The sequence below is a fragment of the Apteryx mantelli genome, chromosome 3 (genome assembly GCF_036417845.1).
Source record: "Apteryx mantelli isolate bAptMan1 chromosome 3, bAptMan1.hap1, whole genome shotgun sequence".
In the NCBI taxonomy this organism is placed as follows: Eukaryota; Metazoa; Chordata; class Aves; order Apterygiformes; family Apterygidae; genus Apteryx; species Apteryx mantelli.
The window spans coordinates 7,048,921-7,070,687 of record NC_089980.1 but is presented as its reverse complement, the minus strand read 5'-3'; positions in this window follow the sequence as shown (position 1 = coordinate 7,070,687).

The window sequence follows — 21,767 nt, the reverse complement described above, 5'->3', positions numbered from 1 at the left end:
TTAGGGAGCGTGGGAACTCTGGGGAGCACGAGAAAACTGGTGAGTGCGAACTCTGGGGAGTACAGGATCTCTGGGGAGCGCGGGAACTGTGGGTAGCGCGGGAACTGTGGCGGGCACGGGAACTCTGGGGAGGGTGGGAACTCTGGGGAGCGCGGGAACTCTGGGGATAGCAAACTCCGGCGAGCGCGAGAACCCTGGTGAGTGCGTACTCTGGAAAGTGTGAGAACTCAGGTGAGCAGAAACTCTGGCGAGTGCGAGAACTCTGTCGAGTGCGAGAACTGTGGCGAGTGTGAGAACTCTGGCGAATGCGTACTCGGGGCAGTGCGAGAACTCTGGGGAGCGCGAGAAATCTGATGAGCACAAACTCTGGGGAGTGCGAGAACTGTGGCGAGCGCGGGAACTGTGGCGAGCGCGGGAACTCTGGCGAGCGCGGGAACTCTGGGGAGCGCGGGAACTGTGGCGAGAATGGGAACTCTGGGAGCGCGGGAACTCTGGGTAGCGTGAGAAATCTGATGAGCGCAAACTCTGGGGAGCGCCATAACTCTGGGGACTCCAAGAACTTTGGGGAGTGCGGGAACTCTGGGGAGTGGGGGAAGTCTGGTGAGTGCGAACTCAGGTGAGCGCAAGAACTCAGGGGAGCGTGGGAGCTCTGGGGAGTGCAAACTCTGGCGAGCACAAACTCTGGCGAGCGTGAGAAGTCTGGTGAGTGCGGGAAGTCTGGTGAGCGCGGGAACTCTGGCGAGCGCAAACTCTGGTGAGCGCGAAGTCTGGGGAGCATGAGAACTCTGGTGAGTGCGTACTCGGGGGAGTGCAAGAACTCTGGTGAGAGCGGGAACTCCGGCGAGCGCGAACTCTGGGGAGCGCAGGAACTCTGAGGAGCCCGAGAACTGTGGTGAGCACGGGAACTCTGGGGAGCGTGAGAACTGTTGCGAGCGCGGGAACTCTGGGCAGCACGGGAAATCAGGGGAGCGCAGGAACTCTGGGGAGCGCGGGAACTCTGAGGAGCCCGAGAACTGTGGTGAGCACGGGAACTCGGGGGAGCGCAGGAACTGTGGGGAGCGCGGGAAATCTGGGGAGCGCGGGAACTGTGGCGAGTGCGGGAACTGTGGGGAGTGCGGGAATTCTGGGGAGTGTGAACTCTGGCAAGCGCGAGAACCCTGGTGAGTGCAAACTCGGGTGAGCGCGAGATCTCTCGGGAGGGCGGGAACTCTGGCGAGTGTGAGAACTCTGGTGAGCATGGGAACTCTGGGGAGCGCGAGAACTCTTGTGAATGCGTACTCTGGGGAGTGCAAGAACTCTCCCGAGCGCGAGATCTCTGGTGAGTGCAAACTCTGGGGAGCGCGGGAACTCTGGCAAGCGCGAGATCTCTGGTGAGTGCGAACTCTGGGGAGCACGGGAACTCTGGCAAGCGCGAGAACCCTGGTGAGTGCGAAGTCTGGGGAGCGTGAGAACTGGTTAGCACGAACTCTGGTGAGCACAGGAACTGTCGAGCGTGGGAAATCTGGGGAGCGCGGGAACTGTGGCGGGAACGGGAACTGTGGCGGGAACGGGAACTGTGGCGGGCACGGGAACTCTGGGGAGGGCGGGAACTCTGGGCAGTGCGTACTCTGGGGAGCGCGAGAACTCTGGGGAGCGCGGGAACTCTGGGGATAGCAAACTCCGGCGAGCGCGAGAACCCTGGTGAGTGCGTACTCTGGAAAGTGTGAGAACTCAGGTGAGCAGAAACTCTGGCGAGTGCGAGAACTCTGTCGAGTGCGAGAACTGTGGCGAGTGTGAGAACTCTGGCGAATGCGTACTCGGGGCAGTGCGAGAACTCTGGGGAGCGCGAGAAATCTGATGAGCACAAACTCTGGGAAGTGCGAGAACTCTGGGGAGTGCGAGAACTGTGGCGAGCGCGGGAACTGTGGCGAGCGCGGGAACTCTGGGGAGCGTGAGAAATCTGATGAGCGCAAATTCTGGGGAGCGCCATAACTCTGGGGACTCCAAGAACTTTGGGGAGTGCGGGAACTCTGGGGAGTGGGGGAAGTCTGGTGAGTGCGAACTCAGGTGAGCGCAAGAACTCAGGGGAGCGTGGGAGCTCTGGGGAGTGCAAACTCTGGCGAGCACAAACTCTGGCGAGCGTGAGAAGTCTGGTGAGTGCGGGAAGTCTGGTGAGCGCGGGAACTCTGGCGAGCGCAAACTCTGGTGAGTGCGAAGTCTGGGGAGCGTGAGAACTCTGGTGAGTGCGTACTCGGGGGAGTGCAAGAACTCTGGTGAGAGCAGGAACTCCAGCGAGCGCGAACTCTGGGGAGGGTGGGAACTCTGGGGAGCGCGAACCCTGGGGAGCGCGGGAACTCTGGCCAGCACGAGAACTCTGGTGAGCGCGAGAACTCTGGTGAGTGCAAACTCTGGTGAGCGCGGGAACTCTGGCGAGCGCAAACTCTGGTGAGTGCGAAGTCTGGGGAGCGTGAGAACTCTGGGGAGCGCGGGAACTCCGGCGAGCGCGAACTCTGGGGAGCGCAGGAACTCTGAGGAGCCCGAGAACTGTGGTGAGCACGGGAACTCGGGGGAGCGCAGGAACTGTGGGGAGCGCGGGAAATCTGGGGAGCGCGGGAACTGTGGCGAGTGCGGGAACTGTGGGGAGTGCGGGAATTCTGGGGAGTGTGAACTCTGGCAAGCGCGAGAACCCTGGTGAGTGCAAACTCGGGTGAGCGCGAGATCTCTTGGGAGGGCGGGAACTCTGGCGAGTGTGAGAACTCTGGTGAGCATGGGAACTCTGGGGAGCGCGAGAACTCTTGTGAATGCGTACTCTGGGGAGTGTGAGAACTCTCCCGAGCGCGAGATCTCTGGTGAGTGCAAACTCTGGGGAGCGCGGGAACTCTGGCAAGCGTGAGATCTCTGGTGAGTGCGAACTCTGGGGAGCACGGGAACTCTGGCAAGCGCGAGAACCCTGGTGAGTGCGAACTCTGGGGAGCATGAGAACTGGTTAGCACGAACTCTGGTGAGCGCAGGAACTGTCGAGCGAGGGAAATCTGGGGAGCGCGGGAACTCTGGTGAGCGCAAGAACTCTGACAAGCGCGCGAACTCTGGGGATAGCGAACTCTGGCGAGCGTGAGAACTCTGGGCAGTGCGTACTCTGGGGAGCGCGAGAACTCTGGCAAGCGCGGGAACTGCGGTGAGCGCAAGAATTCTGGCGAGCGCGAACTCTGGGGAGCGTGAGAACTCTGGGGAGTACAGGAACTCTGGGGAGTGTGAACTCTGGGGAGTACGGGAACACTGGCAAGCGCGAACTTTGGGGAGCGCGGGACCTTTAGGGAGCGTGGGAACTCTGGGGAGCACGAGAAAACTGGTGAGTGCGAACTCTGGGGAGTACAGGATCTCTGGGGAGCGCGGGAACTGTGGGGAGTGCGGGAACTGTGGCGGGCACGGGAACTCTGGGGAGGGTGGGAACTCTGGGGAGCGCGAACTCTGGGGAGCGCGAGAACTCTGGGGAGCGCGGGAACTCTGGGGATAGCAAACTCCGGCGAGCGCGAGAACCCTGGTGAGTGCGTACTCTGGAAAGTGTGAGAACTCAGGTGAGCAGAAACTCTGGCGAGTGCGAGAACTCTGTCGAGTGCGAGAACTGTGGCGAGTGTGAGAACTCTGGCGAATGCGTACTCGGGGCAGTGCGAGAACTCTGGGGAGCGCGAGAAATCTGATGAGTGCAAACTCTGGGGAGTGCGAGAACTCTGGGGAGCACGAGAAATCTGATGAGCACAAACTCTGGGAAGTGCGAGAACTCTGGGGAGTGCGGGAACTGTGGCAAGCGCGAGATCTCTGGTGAGTGCGAACTCTGGTGAGCGCGGGAACTCTGGCGAGCGCAAACTCTGGTGAGTGCGAACTCTGGCGAGCGTGAGAACTCTGGGCAGTGCGTACTCTGGGGAGCGCGAGAACTCTGGCAAGCGCGGGAACTGCGGTGAGCGCAAGAATTCTGGCGAGCGCGAACTCTGGGGAGCGCGAGAACTCTGGGGAGTACGGGAACTCTGGGGAGTGTGAACTCTGGGGAGTACGGGAACACTGGCAAGCGCGAACTTTGGGGAGCGCGGGACCTTTAGGGAGCGTGGGAACTCTGGGGAGCACGAGAAAACTGGTGAGTGCGAACTCTGGGGAGTACAGGATCTCTGGGGGGCGCGGGAACTGTGGGTAGCGCGGGAACTGTGGCGAGCGCGGGAGCGCGGGAACTGTGGCGAGCGCGGGAACTGTGGCAGGAACGGGAACTGTGGCGGGCACGGGAACTCTGGGGAGGGCGGGAACTCTGGGGAGGGCGGGAACTCTGGGGATCGCGAACTCTGGGGAGCGCGAGAACTCTGGGGAGCGCGGGAACTCTGGGGATAGCAAACTCCGGCGAGCGCGAGAACCCTGGTGAGTGCGTACTCTGGAAAGTGTGAGAACTCAGGTGAGCAGAAACTCTGGCGAGTGCGAGAACTCTGTCGAGTGCGAGAACTGTGGCGAGTGTGAGAACTCTGGCGAATGCGTACTCGGGGCAGTGCGAGAACTCTGGGGAGCGCGAGAAATCTGATGAGTGCAAACTCTGGGGAGTGCGAGAACTCTGGGGAGCACGAGAAATCTGATGAGCACAAACTCTGGGAAGTGCGAGAACTCTGGGGAGTGCGGGAACTGTGGCGAGCGCGGGAACTGTGGCGAGCGCGTGAACTGTGGTGAGAATGGGAACTCTGGGAGCGCGGGAACTCTGGGTAGCGTGAGAAATCTGATGAGCGCAAACTCTGGGGAGCGCCATAACTCTGGGGACTCCAAGAACTTTGGGGAGTGCGGGAACTCTGGGGAGTGGGGGAAGTCTGGTGAGTGCGAACTCAGGTGAGCGCAAGAACTCAGGGGAGCGTGGGAGCTCTGGGGAGTGCAAACTCTGGCGAGCACAAACTCTGGCGAGCGTGAGAAGTCTGGTGAGTGCGGGAAGTCTGGTGAGCGCGGGAACTCTGGCGAGCGCAAACTCTGGTGAGTGCGAAGTCTGGGGAGCGTGAGAACTCTGGTGAGTGCGTACTCGGGGGAGTGCGAGAACTCTGGGGAGCGCGGGAACTCCGGCAAGCGCGAACTCTGGGGAGCGCAGGAACTCTGGCCAGCGTGAGAACTCTGGTGAGCGCAAGAACTCTGGTGAGTGCAAACTCTGGTGAGCGCGAGAACTCAGGTGAGCGCAAACTCTGACGAGCGCGAGAACTCTGGTTAGCGCAAACTCTGACGAGCGCGAGAACTCTGGTTAGCGCAAACTCTGGTGAGCGCAGGAACTGTGTCGAGCGTGGGAAATCAGGGGAGCGCGGGAACTCTGGGGAGCGCGGGAATTGTGGCGAGCGCAGGAACTCTGGGGAGTGTGGGAATTCTGGGGAGTGTGAACTCTGGCAAGCGCGAGAACCCTGGTGAGTGCGAACTCGGGTGAACGCGAGATCTCTTGGGAGGGCGGGAACTCTGGCGAGTGTGAGAACTCTGGTGAGCATGGGAACTCTGGGGAGTGCGAGAACTCTCCCGAACGTGAGATCGCTGGTGAGTGCAAACTCTGGGGAGCGCGGGAACTCTGGCAAGCGCGAGATCTCTCGGGAGGGCAGGAACTCTGGGGAGCACGGGAACTCTGAGGAGCCCGAGAACTGTGGTGAGCACGGGAACTCTGGGGAGCGTGAGAAGTGTTGCGAGCGCGGGAACTCTGGGCAGCACGGGAAATCAGGGGAGCGCAGGAACTCTGGGGAGCGCGGGAACCCTGAGGAGCCCGAGAACTGTGGTGAGCACGGGAACTCGGGGGAGCGCAGGAACTGTGGGGAGCGCGGGAAATCTGGGGAGCGCGGGAACTGTGGCGAGTGCGGGAACTGTGGGGAGTGCGGGAATTCTGGGGAGTGTGAACTCTGGCAAGCGCGAGAACCCTGGTGAGTGCAAACTCGGGTGAGCGCGAGATCTCTTGGGAGGGCGGGAACTCTGGCGAGTGTGAGAACTCTGGTGAGCATGGGAACTCTGGGGAGCGCGAGAACTCTTGTGAATGCGTACTCTGGGGAGTGCGAGAACTCTCCCGAGCGCGAGATCTCTGGTGAGTGCGAACTCTGGGGAGCGCGGGAACTCTGGCAAGCGCGAGAACCCTGGTGAGTGCGAAGTCTGGGGAGCGTGAGAACTGGTTAGCACGAACTCTGGTGAGCGCAGGAACTGTCGAGCGTGGGAAATCTGGGGAGCGCGGGAACTCTGGTGAGCGCAAGAACTCTGACAAGCGCGCGAACTCTGGGGATAGCGAACTCTGGCGAGCGTGAGAACTCTGGGCAGTGCGTACTCTGGGGAGCGCGAGAACTCTGGCAAGCGCGGGAACTGCAGTGAGCGCAAGAATTCTGGCGAGCGCGAACTCTGGGGAGCGCGAGAACTCTGGGGAGTACGGGAACTCTGGGGAGTGTGAACTCTGGGGAGTACGGGAACACTGGCAAGCGCGAACTTTGGGGAGCACGGGACCTTTAGGGAGCGTGGGAACTCTGGGGAGCACGAGAAAACTGGTGAGTGCGAACTCTGGGGAGTACAGGATCTCTGGGGAGCGCGGGAACTGTGGGTAGCGCGGGAACTGTGGCGGGCACGGGAACTCTGGGGAGGGTGGGAACTCTGGGGAGCGCGAGAACTCTGGGGAGCGCGGGAACTCTGGGGATAGCAAACTCCGGCGAGCGCGAGAACCCTGGTGAGTGCGTACTCTGGAAAGTGTGAGAACTCAGGTGAGCAGAAACTCTGGCGAGTGCGAGAACTCTGTCGAGTGCGAGAACTGTGGCGAGTGTGAGAACTCTGGCGAATGCGTACTCGGGGCAGTGCGAGAACTCTGGGGAGCGCGAGAAATCTGATGAGTGCAAACTCTGGGGAGTGCGAGAACTCTGGGGAGCGCGAGAAATCTGATGAGCACAAACTCTGGGAAGTGCGAGAACTCTGGGGAGTGCGAGAACTGTGGCGAGCGCGGGAACTGTGGCGAGCGCGGGAACTCTGGGGAGCGTGAGAAATCTGATGAGCGCAAATTCTGGGGAGCGCCATAACTCTGGGGACTCCAAGAACTTTGGGGAGTGCGGGAACTCTGGGGAGTGGGGGAAGTCTGGTGAGTGCGAACTCAGGTGAGCGCAAGAACTCAGGGGAGCGTGGGAGCTCTGGGGAGTGCAAACTCTGGCGAGCACAAACGCTGGCGAGCGTGAGAAGTCTGGTGAGTGCGGGAAGTCTGGTGAGCGCGGGAACTCTGGCGAGCGCAAACTCTGGTGAGTGCGAAGTCTGGGGAGCGTGAGAACTCTGGTGAGTGCGTACTCGGGGGAGTGCAAGAACTCTGGTGAGAGCAGGAACTCCGGCGAGCGCGAACTCTGGGGAGGGTGGGAACTCTGGGGAGCGCGAACCCTGGGGAGCGCGGGAATTCTGGCCAGCACGAGAACTCTGGTGAGCGCGAGAACTCTGGTGAGTGCAAACTCTGGTGAGCGCGGGAACTCTGGCGAGCGCAAACTCTGGTGAGTGCGAAGTCTGGGGAGCGTGAGAACTCTGGGGAGCGCGGGAACTCCGGCGAGCGCGAACTCTGGGGAGCGCAGGAACTCTGAGGAGCCCGAGAACTGTGGTGAGCACGGGAACTCGGGGGAGCGCAGGAACTGTGGGGAGCGCGGGAAATCTGGGGAGCGCGGGAACTGTGGCGAGTGCGGGAACTGTGGGGAGTGCGGGAATTCTGGGGAGTGTGAACTCTGGCAAGCGCGAGAACCCTGGTGAGTGCAAACTCGGGTGAGCGCGAGATCTCTTGGGAGGGCGGGAACTCTGGCGAGTGTGAGAACTCTGGTGAGCATGGGAACTCTGGGGAGCGCGAGAACTCTTGTGAATGCGTACTCTGGGGAGTGTGAGAACTCTCCCGAGCGCGAGATCTCTGGTGAGTGCAAACTCTGGGGAGCGCGGGAACTCTGGCAAGCGTGAGATCTCTGGTGAGTGCGAACTCTGGGGAGCACGGGAACTCTGGCAAGCGCGAGAACCCTGGTGAGTGCGAAGTCTGGGGAGCGTGAGAACTGGTTAGCACGAACTCTGGTGAGCGCAGGAACTGTCGAGCGTGGGAAATCTGGGGAGCGCGGGAACTCTGGTGAGCGCAAGAACTCTGACAAGCGCGCGAACTCTGGGGATAGCGAACTCTGGCGAGCGTGAGAACTCTGGGCAGTGCGTACTCTGGGGAGCGCGAGAACTCTGGCAAGCGCGGGAACTGCGGTGAGCGCAAGAATTCTGGCGAGCGCGAACTCTGGGGAGCGTGAGAACTCTGGGGAGTACAGGAACTCTGGGGAGTGTGAACTCTGGGGAGTACGGGAACACTGGCAAGCGCGAACTTTGGGGAGCGCGGGACCTTTAGGGAGCGTGGGAACTCTGGGGAGCACGAGAAAACTGGTGAGTGCGAACTCTGGGGAGTACAGGATCTCTGGGGAGCGCGGGAACTGTGGGTAGCGCGGGAACTGTGGCGGGCACGGGAACTCTGGGGAGGGTGGGAACTCTGGGGAGCGCGAACTCTGGGGAGCGCGAGAACTCTGGGGAGCGCGGGAACTCTGGGGATAGCAAACTCCGGCGAGCGCGAGAACCCTGGTGAGTGCGTACTCTGGAAAGTGTGAGAACTCAGGTGAGCAGAAACTCTGGCGAGTGCGAGAACTCTGTCGAGTGCGAGAACTGTGGCGAGTGTGAGAACTCTGGCGAATGCGTACTCGGGGCAGTGCGAGAACTCTGGGGAGCGCGAGAAATCTGATGAGTGCAAACTCTGGGGAGTGCGAGAACTCTGGGGAGCACGAGAAATCTGATGAGCACAAACTCTGGGAAGTGCGAGAACTCTGGGGAGTGCGGGAACTGTGGCAAGCGCGAGATCTCTGGTGAGTGCGAACTCTGGTGAGCGCGGGAACTCTGGCGAGCGCAAACTCTGGTGAGTGCGAACTCTGGCGAGCGTGAGAACTCTGGGCAGTGCGTACTCTGGGGAGCGCGAGAACTCTGGCAAGCGCGGGAACTGCGGTGAGCGCAAGAATTCTGGCGAGCGCGAACTCTGGGGAGCGCGAGAACTCTGGGGAGTACGGGAACTCTGGGGAGTGTGAACTCTGGGGAGTACGGGAACACTGGCAAGCGCGAACTTTGGGGAGCGCGGGACCTTTAGGGAGCGTGGGAACTCTGGGGAGCACGAGAAAACTGGTGAGTGCGAACTCTGGGGAGTACAGGATCTCTGGGGGGCGCGGGAACTGTGGGTAGCGCGGGAACTGTGGCGAGCGCGGGAGCGCGGGAACTGTGGCGAGCGCGGGAACTGTGGCAGGAACGGGAACTGTGGCGGGCACGGGAACTCTGGGGAGGGCGGGAACTCTGGGGAGCGCGAACTCTGGGGAGCGCGAGAACTCTGGGGAGCGCGGGAACTCTGGGGATAGCAAACTCCGGCGAGCGCGAGAACCCTGGTGAGTGCGTACTCTGGAAAGTGTGAGAACTCAGGTGAGCAGAAACTCTGGCGAGTGCGAGAACTCTGTCGAGTGCGAGAACTGTGGCGAGTGTGAGAACTCTGGCGAATGCGTACTCGGGGCAGTGCGAGAACTCTGGGGAGCGCGAGAAATCTGATGAGTGCAAACTCTGGGGAGTGCGAGAACTCTGGGGAGCACGAGAAATCTGATGAGCACAAACTCTGGGAAGTGCGAGAACTCTGGGGAGTGCGAACTCAGGTGAGCGCAAGAACTCTGGGGAGCGTGGGAGCTCTGGGGAGTGCAAACTCTGGCGAGCACAAACTCTGGTGAGCGTGAGAAGTCTGGTGAGTGCGGGAAGTCTGGTGAGTGCGGGAAGTCTGGTGAGCGCGGGAACTCTGGCGAGCGCAAACTCTGGTGAGTGTGAAGTCTGGGGAGCGTGAGAACTCTGGTGAGTGCGTACTCGGGGGAGTGCGAGAACTCTGGGGAGCGCGGGAACTCCGGCAAGCGCGAACTCTGGGGAGGGTGGGAACTCTGGCCAGCGCAAGAACTCTGGTGAGCGCAAGAACTCTGGTGAGTGCAAACTCTGACGAGTGCGAGAACTCTGGTTAGCGCAAACTCTGGTGAGCGCAGGAACTGTGTCGAGCGTGGGAAATCAGGGGAGCGCGGGAACTCTGGGGAGCGCGGGAATTGTGGCGAGCGCGGGAACTCTGGGGAGTGTGGGAATTCTGGGGAGTGTGAACTCTGGCAAGCGCGAGAACCCTGGTGAGTGCAAACTCGGGTGAGCGCGAGATCTCTCGGGAGGGCGGGAACTCTGGCGAGTGTGAGAACTCTGGTGAGCATGGGAACTCTGGGGAGCGCGAGAACTCTTGTGAATGCGTACTCTGGGGAGTGCGAGAACTCTCCCGAGCGCGAGATCTCTGGTGAGTGCAAACTCTGGGGAGCACGGGAACTCTGGCAAGTGCGAGAACCCTGGTGAGTGCGAACTCTGGGGAGCGTGAGAACTGGTTAGCACGAACTCTGGTGAGCGCAGGAACTGTCGAGCGTGGGAAATCTGGGGAGCGCGGGAACTCTGGTGAGCGCAAGAACTCTGACAAGCGCGCGAACTCTGGGGATAGCGAACTCTGGCGAGCGTGAGAACTCTGGGCAGTGCGTACTCTGGGGAGCGCGAGAACTCTGGCAAGCGCGGGAACTGCGGTGAGCGCAAGAATTCTGCCGAGCGCGAACTCTGGGGAGCGCGAGAACTCTGGGGAGTACGGGAACTCTGGGGAGTGTGAACTCTGGGGAGTATGGGAACACTGGCAAGCGCGAACTTTGGGGAGCGCGGGACCTTTAGGGAGCGTGGGAACTCTGGGGAGCACGAGAAATCTGGTGAGTGCGAACTCTGGGGAGTACAGGATCTCTGGGGGGCGCGGGAACTGTGGGTAGCGCGGGAACTGTGGCGAGCGCGGGAACTGTGGCGGGAACGGGAACTGTGGCGGGAACGGGAACTGTGGCGGGCAAGGGAACTCTGGGGAGCGCGGGAACTCTGGCAATCGCGAGATTTCTCGGGAGGGCAGGAACTCTGGCGAGCGTGATCTCTGGTAAGCGCGAGAACTTTGGCGAGCGCAGTTAATCTGGTGAGCGCAGGAACTCTGGTGAGCGTGGGAACTCTGGGGAGCGTGGGAACTGTGGCGAGCACGGGAACTCTGGGCAGCGCAGGAACTCTGGGCAGCGTGGGAACTGTGTTGAGAATGGGAACTCTGGGAGTGTGGGAACTCTGGCGAGTGTGAGAACTCTGGTGAGCATGGGAACTCTGGGGAGCGCGAGAACTCTTGTGAATGCGTACTCTGGGGAGTGCGAGAACTCTCCCGAGCGCGAGATCTCTGGTGAGTGCAAACTCTGGGGAGCACGGGAACTCTGGCAAGCGCGAGATCTCTGGTGAGTGCGAACTCTGGCGAGCGCGGGAACTCTGGCGAGCGCAAACTCTGGTGAGTGCGAAGTCTGGGGAGCGTGAGAACTCTGGTGAGTGCGTACTCGGGGGAGTGCGAGAACTCTGGGGAGCGCGGGAACTCCGGCAAGCGCGAACTCTGGGGAGGGTGGGAACTCTGGCCAGCGCGAGAACTCTGGTGAGCGCAAGAACTCTGGTGAGTGCAAACTCTGACGAGCGCGAGAACTCTGGTTAGCGCAAACTCTGGTTAGCGCAAACTCTGGTGAGCGCAGGAACTGTGTCGAGCGTGGGAAATCAGGGGAGCGCAGGAACTCTGGGGAGCGCGGGAACTCCGGCAAGCGCGAACTCTGGGGAGGGTGGGAACTCTGGCCAGCGCGAGAACTCTGGTGAGCGCAAGAACTCTGGTGAGTGCAAACTCTGACAAGCGCGAGAACTCTGGTTAGCGCAAACTCTGGTTAGCGCAAACTCTGGTGAGCGCAGGAACTGTGTCGAGCGTGGGAAATCAGGGGAGCGCGGGAACTCTGGGGAGCGCGGGAATTGTGGCGAGCGCGGGAACTCTGGGGAGTGTGGGAATTCTGGGGAGTGTGAACTCTGGCAAGCGCGAGAACCCTGGTGAGTGCAAACTCGGGTGAGCGCGAGATCTCTCGGGAGGGCGGGAACTCTGGCGAGTGTGAGAACTCTGGTGAGCATGGGAACTCTGGGGAGCACGAGAACTCTTGTGAATGCGTACTCTGGGGAGTGCGAGAACTCTCCCGAGCGCGAGATCTCTGGTGAGTGCGAACTCTGGGGAGCGCGGGAACTCTGGCAAGCGCGAGATCTCTGGTGAGTGCGAACTCTGGGGAGCACAGGAACTCTGGCAAGCGCGAGAACCCTGGTGAGTGCGAACTCTGGGGAGCGTGAGAACTGGTTAGCACGAACTCTGGTGAGCGCAGGAACTGTCGAGCGTGGGAAATCTGGGGAGCGCGGGAACTCTGGTGAGCGCAAGAACTCTGACAAGCGCGCGAACTCTGGGGATAGCGAACTCTGGCGAGCGTGAGAACTCTGGGCAGTGCGTACTCTGGGGAGCGCGAGAACTCTGGCAAGCGCGGGAACTGCGGTGAGCGCAAGAATTCTGGCGAGCGCGAACTCTGGGGAGCGCGAGAACTCTGGGGAGTACGGGAACTCTGGGGAGTGTGAACTCTGGGGAGTATGGGAACACTGGCAAGCGCGAACTTTGGGGAGCGCGGGACCTTTAGGGAGCGTGGGAACTCTGGGGAGCACGAGAAATCTGGTGAGTGAGAACTCTGGGGAGTACAGGATCTCTGGGGAGCGCGGGAACTGTGGGTAGCGCGGGAACTGTGGCGAGCGCGGGAGCGCGGGAACTGTGGCGAGCGCGGGAACTGTGGCAGGAACGGGAACTGTGGCGGGCACGGGAACTCTGGGGAGGGCGGGAACTCTGGGGATCGCGAACTCTGGGGAGCGCGAGAACTCTGGGGAGCGCGGGAACTCTGGGGATAGCAAACTCCGGCGAGCGCGAGAACCCTGGTGAGTGCGTACTCTGGAAAGTGTGAGAACTCAGGTGAGCAGAAACTCTGGCGAGTGCGAGAACTCTGTCGAGTGCGAGAACTGTGGCGAGTGTGAGAACTCTGGCGAATGCGTACTCGGGGCAGTGCGAGAACTCTGGGGAGCGCGAGAAATCTGATGAGTGCAAACTCTGGGGAGTGCGAGAACTCTGGGGAGCACGAGAAATCTGATGAGCACAAACTCTGGGAAGTGCGAGAACTCTGGGGAGTGCGGGAACTGTGGCAAGCGCGAGATCTCTGGTGAGTGCGAACTCTGGTGAGCGCGGGAACTCTGGCGAGCGCAAACTCTGGTGAGTGCGAACTCTGGCGAGCGTGAGAACTCTGGGCAGTGCGTACTCTGGGGAGCGCGAGAACTCTGGCAAGCGCGGGAACTGCGGTGAGCGCAAGAATTCTGGCGAGCGCGAACTCTGGGGAGCGCGAGAACTCTGGGGAGTACGGGAACTCTGGGGAGTGTGAACTCTGGGGAGTACGGGAACACTGGCAAGCGCGAACTTTGGGGAGCGCGGGACCTTTAGGGAGCGTGGGAACTCTGGGGAGCACGAGAAAACTGGTGAGTGCGAACTCTGGGGAGTACAGGATCTCTGGGGAGCGCGGGAACTGTGGGTAGCGCGGGAACTGTGGCGGGCACGGGAACTCTGGGGAGGGTGGGAACTCTGGGGAGCGCGAGAACTCTGGGGAGCGCGGGAACTCTGGGGATAGCAAACTCCGGCGAGCGCGAGAACCCTGGTGAGTGCGTACTCTGGAAAGTGTGAGAACTCAGGTGAGCAGAAACTCTGGCGAGTGCGAGAACTCTGTCGAGTGCGAGAACTGTGGCGAGTGTGAGAACTCTGGCGAATGCGTACTCGGGGCAGTGCGAGAACTCTGGGGAGCGCGAGAAATCTGATGAGTGCAAACTCTGGGGAGTGCGAGAACTCTGGTTAGCGCAAACTCTGACGAGCGCGAGAACTCTGCTTAGCGCAAACTCTGGTTAGCGCAAACTCTGGTTAGCGCAAACTCTGGTGAGCGCAGGAACTGTGTCGAGCGTGGGAAATCAGGGGAGCGCAGGAACTCTGGGGAGCGCGGGAACTGTGGCGAGCACGGGAACTCGGGGGAGCGCAGGAACTGTGGGGAGCGCGGGAAATCTGGGGAGCGCGGGAATTGTGGCGAGTGCGGGAACTGTGGGGAGTGCAGGAATTCTGGGGAGTGTGAACTCTGGCAAGCGCGAGAACCCTGGTGAGTGCAAACTCGGGTGAGCGCGAGATCTCTTGGGAGGGCGGGAACTCTGGCGAGTGTGAGAACTCTGGTGAGCATGGGAACTCTGGGGAGCGCGAGAACTCTTGTGAATGCGTACTCTGGGGAGTGTGAGAACTCTCCCGAGCGCGAGATCTCTGGTGAGTGCAAACTCTGGGGAGCGCGGGAACTCTGGCAAGCGTGAGATCTCTGGTGAGTGCGAACTCTGGGGAGCACGGGAACTCTGGCAAGCGCGAGAACCCTGGTGAGTGCGAAGTCTGGGGAGCGTGGGAACTGGTTAGCACGAACTCTGGTGAGCGCAGGAACTGTCGAGCGTGGGAAATCTGGGGAGCGCGGGAACTGTGGCGGGAACGGGAACTGTGGCGGGAACGGGAACTGTGGCGGGCACGGGAACTCTGGGGAGGGCGGGAACTCTGGGCAGTGCGTACTCTGGGGAGCGCGAGAACTCTGGGGAGCGCGGGAACTCTGGGGATAGCAAACTCCGGCGAGCGCGAGAACCCTGGTGAGTGCGTACTCTGGAAAGTGTGAGAACTCAGGTGAGCAGAAACTCTGGCGAGTGCGAGAACTCTGTCGAGTGCGAGAACTGTGGCGAATGTGAGAACTCTGGCGAATGCGTACTCGGGGCAGTGTGAGAACTCTGGGGAGCGCGAGAAATCTGATGAGCACAAACTCTGGGAAGTGCGAGAACTCTGGGGAGTGCGAGAACTGTGGCGAGCGCGGGAACTGTGGCGAGCGCGTGAACTGTGGCGAGAATGGGAACTCTGGGAGCGCGGGAACTCTGGGTAGCGTGAGAAATCTGATGAGCGCAACTCTGGGGAGCGCCATAACTCTGGGGACTCCAAGAACTTTGGGGAGTGCGGGAACTCTGGGGAGTGGGGGAAGTCTGGTGAGTGCGAACTCAGGTGAGCGCAAGAACTCTGGGGAGCGTGGGAGCTCTGGGGAGTGCAAACTCTGGCGAGCACAAACTCTGGTGAGCGTGAGAAGTCTGGTGAGTGCGGGAAGTCTGGTGAGTGCGGGAAGTCTGGTGAGCGCGGGAACTCTGGCGAGCGCAAACTCTGGTGAGCGCGAAGTCTGGGGAGCGTGAGAACTCTGGTGAGTGCGTACTCGGGGGAGTGCAAGAACTCTGGTGAGAGCGGGAACTCCGGCGAGCGCGAACTCTGGGGAGGGTGGGAACTCTGGGGAGCGCGGGAACTCTGAGGAGCCCGAGAACTGTGGTGAGCACGGGAACTCTGGGGAGCGTGAGAAGTGTTGCGAGCGCGGGAACTCTGGGCAGCACGGGAAATCAGGGGAGCGCAGGAACTCTGGGGAGCGCGGGAACTCTGAGGAGCCCGAGAACTGTGGTGAGCACGGGAACTCGGGGGAGCGCAGGAACTGTGGGGAGCGCGGGAAATCTGGGGAGCGCGGGAACTGTGGCGAGTGCGGGAACTGTGGGGAGTGCGGGAATTCTGGGGAGTGTGAACTCTGGCAAGCGCGAGAACCCTGGTGAGTGCAAACTCGGGTGAGCGCGAGATCTCTTGGGAGGGCGGGAACTCTGGCGAGTGTGAGAACTCTGGTGAGCATGGGAACTCTGGGGAGCGCGAGAACTCTTGTGAATGCGTACTCTGGGGAGTGTGAGAACTCTCCCGAGCGCGAGATCTCTGGTGAGTGCAAACTCTGGGGAGCGCGGGAACTCTGGCAAGCGTGAGATCTCTGGTGAGTGCGAACTCTGGGGAGCACGGGAACTCTGGCAAGCGCGAGAACCCTGGTGAGTGCGAAGTCTGGGGAGCGTGAGAACTGGTTAGCACGAACTCTGGTGAGCGCAGGAACTGTCGAGCGTGGGAAATCTGGGGAGCGCGGGAACTCTGGTGAGCGCAAGAACTCTGACAAGCGCGCGAACTCTGGGGATAGCGAACTCTGGCGAGCGTGAGAACTCTGGGCAGTGCGTACTCTGGGGAGCGCGAGAACTCTGGGCAGTGCGTACTCTGGCGAGCGTGAGAACTCTGGGCAGTGCGTACTCTGGGGAGCGCGAGAACTCTGGCAAGCGCGGGAACTGCGGTGAGCGCAAGAATTCTGGCGAGCGCGAACTCTGGGGAGCGTGAGAACTCTGGGGAGTACAGGAACTCTGGGGAGTGTGAACTCTGGGGAGTACGGGAACACTGGCAAGCGCGAACTTTGGGGAGCGCGGGACCTTTAGGGAGCGTGGGAACTCTGGGGAGCACGAGAAAACTGGTGAGTGCGAACTCTGGGGAGTACAGGATCTCTGGGGAGCGCGGGAACTGTGGGTAGCGCGGGAACTGTGGCGGGCACGGGAACTCTGGGGAGGGTGGGAACTCTGGGGAGCGCGAGAACTCTGGGGAGCGCGGGAACTCTGGGGATAGCAAACTCCGGCGAGCGCGAGAACCCTGGTGAGTGCGTACTCTGGAAAGTGTGAGAACTCAGGTGAGCAGAAACTCTGGCGAGTGCGAGAACTCTGTCGAGTGCGAGAACTGTGGCGAGTGTGAGAACTCTGGCGAATGCGTACTCGGGGCAGTGCGAGAACTCTGGGGAGCGCGAGAAATCTGATGAGTGCAAACTCTGGGGAGTGCGAGAACTCTGGTTAGCGCAAACTCTGACGAGCGCGAGAACTCTGCTTAGCGCAAACTCTGGTTAGCGCAAACTCTGGTTAGCGCAAACTCTGGTGAGCGCAGGAACTGTGTCGAGCGTGGGAAATCAGGGGAGCGCAGGAACTCTGGGGAGCGCGGGAACTGTGGCGAGCACGGGAACTCGGGGGAGCGCAGGAACTGTGGGGAGCGCGGGAAATCTGGGGAGCGCGGGAATTGTGGCGAGTGCGGGAACTGTGGGGAGTGCAGGAATTCTGGGGAGTGTGAACTCTGGCAAGCGCGAGAACCCTGGTGAGTGCAAACTCGGGTGAGCGCGAGATCTCTTGGGAGGGCGGGAACTCTGGCGAGTGTGAGAACTCTGGTGAGCATGGGAACTCTGGGGAGCGCGAGAACTCTTGTGAATGCGTACTCTGGGGAGTGTGAGAACTCTCCCGAGCGCGAGATCTCTGGTGAGTGCAAACTCTGGGGAGCGCGGGAACTCTGGCAAGCGTGAGATCTCTGGTGAGTGCGAACTCTGGGGAGCACGGGAACTCTGGCAAGCGCGAGAACCCTGGTGAGTGCGAAGTCTGGGGAGCGTGGGAACTGGTTAGCACGAACTCTGGTGAGCGCAGGAACTGTCGAGCGTGGGAAATCTGGGGAGCGCGGGAACTGTGGCGGGAACGGGAACTGTGGCGGGAACGGGAACTGTGGCGGGCACGGGAACTCTGGGGAGGGCGGGAACTCTGGGCAGTGCGTACTCTGGGGAGCGCGAGAACTCTGGGGAGCGCGGGAACTCTGGGGATAGCAAACTCCGGCGAGCGCGAGAACCCTGGTGAGTGCGTACTCTGGAAAGTGTGAGAACTCAGGTGAGCAGAAACTCTGGCGAGTGCGAGAACTCTGTCGAGTGCGAGAACTGTGGCGAATGTGAGAACTCTGGCGAATGCGTACTCGGGGCAGTGTGAGAACTCTGGGGAGCGCGAGAAATCTGATGAGCACAAACTCTGGGAAGTGCGAGAACTCTGGGGAGTGCGAGAACTGTGGCGAGCGCGGGAACTGTGGCGAGCGCGTGAACTGTGGCGAGAATGGGAACTCTGGGAGCGCGGGAACTCTGGGTAGCGTGAGAAATCTGATGAGCGCAACTCTGGGGAGCGCCATAACTCTGGGGACTCCAAGAACTTTGGGGAGTGCGGGAACTCTGGGGAGTGGGGGAAGTCTGGTGAGTGCGAACTCAGGTGAGCGCAAGAACTCTGGGGAGCGTGGGAGCTCTGGGGAGTGCAAACTCTGGCGAGCACAAACTCTGGTGAGCGTGAGAAGTCTGGTGAGTGCGGGAAGTCTGGTGAGTGCGGGAAGTCTGGTGAGCGCGGGAACTCTGGCGAGCGCAAACTCTGGTGAGCGCGAAGTCTGGGGAGCGTGAGAACTCTGGTGAGTGCGTACTCGGGGGAGTGCAAGAACTCTGGTGAGAGCGGGAACTCCGGCGAGCGCGAACTCTGGGGAGGGTGGGAACTCTGGGGAGCGCGGGAACTCTGAGGAGCCCGAGAACTGTGGTGAGCACGGGAACTCTGGGGAGCGTGAGAAGTGTTGCGAGCGCGGGAACTCTGGGCAGCACGGGAAATCAGGGGAGCGCAGGAACTCTGGGGAGCGCGGGAACTCTGAGGAGCCCGAGAACTGTGGTGAGCACGGGAACTCGGGGGAGCGCAGGAACTGTGGGGAGCGCGGGAAATCTGGGGAGCGCGGGAACTGTGGCGAGTGCGGGAACTGTGGGGAGTGCGGGAATTCTGGGGAGTGTGAACTCTGGCAAGCGCGAGAACCCTGGTGAGTGCAAACTCGGGTGAGCGCGAGATCTCTTGGGAGGGCGGGAACTCTGGCGAGTGTGAGAACTCTGGTGAGCATGGGAACTCTGGGGAGCGCGAGAACTCTTGTGAATGCGTACTCTGGGGAGTGTGAGAACTCTCCCGAGCGCGAGATCTCTGGTGAGTGCAAACTCTGGGGAGCGCGGGAACTCTGGCAAGCGTGAGATCTCTGGTGAGTGCGAACTCTGGGGAGCACGGGAACTCTGGCAAGCGCGAGAACCCTGGTGAGTGCGAAGTCTGGGGAGCGTGAGAACTGGTTAGCACGAACTCTGGTGAGCGCAGGAACTGTCGAGCGTGGGAAATCTGGGGAGCGCGGGAACTCTGGTGAGCGCAAGAACTCTGACAAGCGCGCGAACTCTGGGGATAGCGAACTCTGGCGAGCGTGAGAACTCTGGGCAGTGCGTACTCTGGGGAGCGCGAGAACTCTGGGCAGTGCGTACTCTGGCGAGCGTGAGAACTCTGGGCAGTGCGTACTCTGGGGAGCGCGAGAACTCTGGCAAGCGCGGGAACTGCGGTGAGCGCAAGAATTCTGGCGAGCGCGAACTCTGGGGAGCGTGAGAACTCTGGGGAGTACAGGAACTCTGGGGAGTGTGAACTCTGGGGAGTACGGGAACACTGGCAAGCGCGAACTTTGGGGAGCGCGGGACCTTTAGGGAGCGTGGGAACTCTGGGGAGCACGAGAAAACTGGTGAGTGCGAACTCTGGGGAGTACAGGATCTCTGGGGAGCGCGGGAACTGTGGGTAGCGCGGGAACTGTGGCGGGCACGGGAACTCTGGGGAGGGTGGGAACTCTGGGGAGCGCGAGAACTCTGGGGAGCGCGGGAACTCTGGGGATAGCAAACTCCGGCGAGCGCGAGAACCCTGGTGAGTGCGTACTCTGGAAAGTGTGAGAACTCAGGTGAGCAGAAACTCTGGCGAGTGCGAGAACTCTGTCGAGTGCGAGAACTGTGGCGAGTGTGAGAACTCTGGCGAATGCGTACTCGGGGCAGTGCGAGAACTCTGGGGAGCGCGAGAAATCTGATGAGTGCAAACTCTGGGGAGTGCGAGAACTCTGGGGAGCGCGAGAAATCTGATGAGCACAAACTCTGGGAAGTGCGAGAACTCTGGGGAGTGCGGGAACTGTGGCGAGCGCGGGAACTGTGGCGAGCGCGGGAACTCTGGGGAGCGTGAGAAATCTGATGAGCACAAACTCTGGGGAGCGCCATAACTCTGGGGACTCCAAGAACTTTGGGGAGTGCGGGAACTCTGGGGAGTGGGGGAAGTCTGGTGAGTGCGAACTCAGGTGAGCGCAAGAACTCAGGGGAGCGTGGGAGCTCTGGGGAGTGCAAACTCTGGCGAGCACAAACTCTGGCGAGCGTGAGAAGTCTGGTGAGTGCGGGAAGTCTGGTGAGCGCGGGAACTCTGGCGAGCGCAAACTCTGGTGAGTGCGAAGTCTGGGGAGCGTGAGAACTCTGGTGAGTGCGTACTCGGGGGAGTGCAAGAACTCTGGTGAGAGCAGGAACTCCGGCGAGCGCGAACTCTGGGGAGGGTGGGAACTCTGGGGAGCGCGAACCCTGGGGAGCGCGGGAACTCTGGCCAGCACGAGAACTCTGGTGAGCGCGAGAACTCTGGTGAGTGCAAACTCTGGTGAGCGCGGGAACTCTGGCGAGCGCAAACTCTGGTGAGTGCGAAGTCTGGGGAGCGTGAGAACTCTGGGGAGCGCGGGAACTCCGGCGAGCGCGAACTCTGGGGAGCGCAGGAACTCTGAGGAGCCCGAGAACTGTGGTGAGCACGGGAACTCGGGGGAGCGCAGGAACTGTGGGGAGCGCGGGAAATCTGGGGAGCGCGGGAACTGTGGCGAGTGCGGGAACTGTGGGGAGTGCGGGAATTCTGGGGAGTGTGAACTCTGGCAAGCGCGAGAACCCTGGTGAGTGCAAACTCGGGTGAGCGCGAGATCTCTTGGGAGGGCGGGAACTCTGGCGAGTGTGAGAACTCTGGTGAGCATGGGAACTCTGGGGAGCGCGAGAACTCTTGTGAATGCGTACTCTGGGGAGTGTGAGAACTCTCCCGAGCGCGAGATCTCTGGTGAGTGCAAACTCTGGGGAGCGCGGGAACTCTGGCAAGCGTGAGATCTCTGGTGAGTGCGAACTCTGGGGAGCACGGGAACTCTGGCAAGCGCGAGAACCCTGGTGAGTGCGAAGTCTGGGGAGCGTGAGAACTGGTTAGCACGAACTCTGGGGAGCGCGGGAACTGTCGAGCGAGGGAAATCTGGGGAGCGCGGGAACTCTGGTGAGCGCAAGAACTCTGACAAGCGCGCGAACTCTGGGGATAGCGAACTCTGGCGAGCGTGAGAACTCTGGGCAGTGCGTACTCTGGGGAGCGCGAGAACTCTGGCAAGCGCGGGAACTGCAGTGAGCGCAAGAATTCTGGCGAGCGCGAACTCTGGGGAGCGTGAGAACTCTGGGGAGTACAGGAACTCTGGGGAGTGTGAACTCTGGGGAGTACGGGAACACTGGCAAGCGCGAACTTTGGGGAGCGCGGGACCTTTAGGGAGCGTGGGAACTCTGGGGAGCACGAGAAAACTGGTGAGTGCGAACTCTGGGGAGTACAGGATCTCTGGGGAGCGCGGGAACTGTGGGGAGTGCGGGAACTGTGGCGGGCACGGGAACTCTGGGGAGGGTGGGAACTCTGGGGAGCGCGAACTCTGGGGAGCGCGAGAACTCTGGGGAGCGCGGGAACTCTGGGGATAGCAAACTCCGGCGAGCGCGAGAACCCTGGTGAGTGCGTACTCTGGAAAGTGTGAGAACTCAGGTGAGCAGAAACTCTGGCGAGTGCGAGAACTCTGTCGAGTGCGAGAACTGTGGCGAGTGTGAGAACTCTGGCGAATGCGTACTCGGGGCAGTGCGAGAACTCTGGGGAGCGCGAGAAATCTGATGAGTGCAAACTCTGGGGAGTGCGAGAACTCTGGGGAGCACGAGAAATCTGATGAGCACAAACTCTGGGAAGTGCGAGAACTCTGGGGAGTGCGAACTCAGGTGAGCGCAAGAACTCTGGGGAGCATGGGAGCTCTGGGGAGTGCAAACTCTGGCGAGCACAAACTCTGGTGAGCGTGAGAAGTCTGGTGAGTGCGGGAAGTCTGGTGAGTGCGGGAAGTCTGGTGAGCGCGGGAACTCTGGCGAGCGCAAACTCTGGTGAGTGCGAAGTCTGGGGAGCGTGAGAACTCTGGTGAGTGCGTACTCGGGGGAGTGCGAGAACTCTGG